This window comes from Lepidothrix coronata, unplaced genomic scaffold (assembly GCF_001604755.1).
Source record: "Lepidothrix coronata isolate B3197 unplaced genomic scaffold, Lepidothrix_coronata-1.0 Scaffold179, whole genome shotgun sequence".
Classification (NCBI taxonomy): domain Eukaryota; kingdom Metazoa; phylum Chordata; class Aves; order Passeriformes; family Pipridae; genus Lepidothrix; species Lepidothrix coronata.
In genome coordinates this window covers 98,641-102,679 of record NW_016690359.1, presented here as the reverse complement: position 1 = coordinate 102,679, position 4,039 = coordinate 98,641, and the positions used below count along the sequence as shown (strand labels likewise).

At 55.5% G+C, this 4,039-nt stretch overlaps 1 long non-coding RNA gene across 1 annotated transcript in view; it reads left to right on the top strand.

The window, feature by feature from the left end:
- The window catches only part of LOC108504935, a 12,632-nt gene extending 11,515 nt beyond the window's left edge, over positions 1 to 1,117 (top strand). The window contains exon 2 of the long non-coding RNA XR_001877314.1: positions 704 to 1,117. This is a non-coding gene — a long non-coding RNA (uncharacterized LOC108504935). The remainder of the gene's footprint in view (positions 1 to 703) is intronic.
- The last annotated feature ends 2,922 nt before the right edge of the window (positions 1,118 to 4,039 follow it).

Genomic DNA, 4,039 nt, shown 5'->3' with positions numbered 1-4,039 from the left:
CCAGCTCTTTTGCCCCATATCTCAGTTTTACCCCAAATCCTGCTGCTCTACTCCAAAATCCAGCTCTTTTGCCCCATATCTCAGTTTTACCCCAAATCCTGCTGGTTTACCCTAAAATCCCATTTTTACCCCAAAATCCTGCTGCTTTACCCTAAAATCCTGGTGTTTTACCCCCAAATCCTGCTGCTTTACCCCCAAAATCCTGCTGGTTTACCCTAAAATCCTGCTGTTTTGCCCCAAATTCCAGTTTTATCCCAAAATCCTACTGTTTTACCCCAAATCCTGCTGCCATACCCCAGAATCCCGGGAACTGCGGGATCCTGCGCCCTCCGCGGGGTCTCCTGGCGGCAGCAGGAGAGGGAAGAGGCCTCGGGAGAGCGGGATGAGGAAATTGGATCCCACTTTCCCGGGAGCCCTTGGAAGTGGCTCCGGGGGCTGTCGGGCCCTTCAGCTCCCGGCAACGATCCCACAGCTGTGCCAGGGGTTTTGTTGGATCCTGGATCCGCGTTCCCTCTCCTTCTCCAGACAAAGGAGCGGCTGTTCCTGCCGGAAAATCACCCCAATTAGCGCCCTAATTAGTCCGCCCCCGCTCCGGCTCCCGCCGGCTGCGCCTTCCAGCGCCATTCCCGCTTGGAAGCTCCAGCTCCTCCAGTCCTTTTGCTATCCCACGGGATTCATCCGTGTTGTCCCTCTCTTCTCCCAGGTGTCGGCACGAGGAATTACTACAGGAAGATCGGCTACGAGCTGGAAGGGCCCTACATGGTGAAAAGGTTGGAATGACGCTCCGGCGGATCCGGGAGGAGGAGCGGGAGACGACGCCTATCCCGGGAATCAGCCCCGAGCCAAACACCAAAGCTGCCAATGCCAAGGATTTGCTTCCAGCAATAAGATGGGATTGGACTTGGAGATCCTGGTGGGTCCCTTCCAGCTCCGGATATTCCCTGATTCCATGGATTGGGGGCGGGGCAGCTCGTTTTTCCCCCAGAGAGGTCGGGAATGTTCCAGGTGTCTGGAACCACCTCCTTTGGGATGCTGTTGGAGGGGCTTTTCCTGCCATTAAAATCCCGTGGGGGTTTTTTTCCTGCAATCCCAATAAAATTCTTTCCCTGGGCTCTGTTGTTTGTGCCATTTGTTTTTTTTTCCCCTCCTTCTGTCCATCCCAAGAATTCCCAAGTTTGATCCTTTTCCCGGGAGACCACGAGGACTGGGAGCTGAGACCTTTGCTGGGTAAGAGCTGGGATTAAAACTTAAGCTGAGTTTCCTGGAATAACAGAGGTTGGAAGGGACTCGGAGCTCTCTCCAATTGGATCAGGATGGGGATACTGGAATGTCTTCTCTCTCATCCCAGCGGGATTCTGCCCATGGAGGATCTTTCCTGGCTGTTCCCACCTCTCTCCCCTTCATCCAACAGCAGGGCTGGGCTTTGGGGAGGATTTGATCCCCATCACATCCCTCTGGATCCCCGGATTCTCCTCCTGGTCCTGCTCGGGAAAAGGGGGCCAAGTTGCCTTTTCCAAGAATTCCCTTGGGAATGATCAAATCAAAGCTCCTTCCAGCACCTTCTTCCTCCCCACTCCCGGCCCAGGATCCCCAGGGCGGGCGGGAGCCCTTGGACATCCGGGATTCCAGGATTTGGGAAGCAGCTGCCCACGGTGCCTTTCCCAGACGGGAAGTTTGGGATCTCTGACCTGCTCCACCTCTTTTTTACGGCATTCCAACCAAAGATAGGGCTGGAATCCAGCCATGGCTCGTGGGAAGAACATTCCAGAAGCTTTTCCAATGCCTTGGAGATGGGATTAACAGCAGGAGGAATTCCAGGGGGAAGGCGCTCACGGCATCCCCCTGTCCCTGCTGGAGAGGGCAAAATAATGGGAATAAAGTTATTATGGAATACTGGGGGAAAGGCTGGGGAGGGAAAAGCACAGCCCAGCTGTCGATTCCCAAACCAGAGGGTCGGATTTAAACCAGGAGGAGGAATTCCAGAGGGAAGGCTCTCAGGGCAGCTCCTCCTTTTCCTCCTCCTCCTCCTCCTCATGGTGGAACAAGGTCATTTATTCCCACAGGACCTTTTCCAACCGCTCAAAACATGGACAAAGCCAAGGAAACACGACTTGCCCCTAAAACCCAACAGGATCCAGAGCTGTGGCCGATCCCAGGCCTCTGGAAATGAAACCTGGGGCTGGGAAGATCCCGAATTTCCGTGCTGGGCCTTGAAACGGTGACGAGGGAGGAAGAAGAGTCCTGCAGGATTTTGCTTCCCCAAACCATGGGAAGAATTCCAGCTCTGCCCCAGGGGAGCTGCTGGCAGAACCCCACTGCTCTCCAGTTGTGCCAAGTGGGATATTGGGAATGATTCCCACATGGAAAGGGCTGTCAGGCACTGGAATGAACTTCCCAGGGCAGGGCTGGAGTCGCCATTCCCGGAGGGATTTCAAATCCCTGTGGATGTGGCCCTTGGGGACACGGGTCAGGGGTGGCCTTGGCAGTGCTGGGGGTGGTTGGACTCCGTGATCCCAGAGGGATTTTCCAGCCTTAACCATCCCTAAGGATTCTGTGCCATCCTGGCACTGTCCCAGCTCTCCACAATTCCCTGGAAGGAAGTTTTAGGAGGTGGAAGGTCCCCAATTCCCAGGGAACAAGGGACAGGAGGAGAGGGAACGGCCTCCAGCTGGGCCAGGGCAGGCTCAGGTGGGATATTGGGAACAATTCCCACATGGAAAGGACACCCTTCATCTACCTGCCAACTCCGAGCCAGGATTAGCTCCGTTGCTTCCCAAAATTCCGGCAGCTCTTTCCTCACATAAAAAGTGAACCGGGAGGAAAAAAAAGAGACATAAAGAGGGGGGAAAAAGGCAAGTATCCCAGAAATTCCTAAGGAAACAGGCTCTCAGGTGAGGTCAGGTACCCTCAGCAGTGCAGGGTGGTGGGATTTAACCTGTTCCCAAGGATCCATCCCCGTTTGCCAGCCGGGATTTTGCTTCGGAGGCGGCAGCAGGAGCCGCCTCCTGCCTTCCCTGCGGCACAGCGGCTCTCCAGGGGCTCTGGAAGCTGCAGGAAAAGGGGAAAATTGACTGGAGAGAGGCAGGAGCCCGGTTTGAAGAGGCAGAGCGATCCCAATCCAGCTGTGCCCGTCGGCTCCGTCGTGGGAATGAGGAGTCCGGGGGGTTGGAAAACCGAAGCGGAGGGAAAACGGCACCGCTCGGACCTCGGGTCACGGCGACGTCTTTGGGCTCCTTCCAGCCCTTTTCCAGCCGGGATAGAAGGGGTTTGGGATTTACTGACCTCACTGCCCGCTCCCTTTGTCCCTTCCCCGCCTCAGCCGGTTGGTTCTGTGGGATTTCACATCCAAAGCCCTTTTCCAGAGGCCCCTGCTCCGAAGCACAGCCCAGCTCCGACGGTTCCCAGCTCCTGCAGATCCCACTTGGATTTATAATCCTTCCCTCCTTTGTTCCAGTTTGGTTCTAATCGTGGGAAAATCGAGGCCCCGGCACGAGCTGGAATTCCCAGAGAAGCTGTGGCTGCCCCTGGATCCCTGGGAGTGTCCAAGGCCAGGCTGGAGCCACCTGGGATAGTGGGAGGTGTCCCTGAACATGGAATGGGATGGGATTTAAAGTCCCTTCCCACTCAAACCAGTCTGGGATTCTGGGATAAAGGACACTCAGAATCCAGCCAGAGGGATTTTTCTGGAATGTGGGGATGAAAAGGCAGGAAAGGGGAAGGGAGACCCTTCCCTGAGTGCCGAGATTCCCAGGGAACCCCCTTGTTCCCTGAACTCCTTCCCAGGGAGGAGCTGGGCTGGGGATGGATCCAATGGCAGGCTCTGGATCCAGGCTGGGAGAGCTGGGAATGGCCAGGCTGGAGAAGGGAAGGATCCCGGGAGAGCTTGGAGCACATTCCAGAGCCTCCTTTTCCCTGCGAATTCCCAAGGAAAAGCTTCCAAGCAACATCAGTTTTATTGGGATACAATGTGGTTTCCCAAGGAAAAGCTTCCAAGCAACATCAATTTTACTGGGATACAACGTGGTTTCCCAAGGAAAAG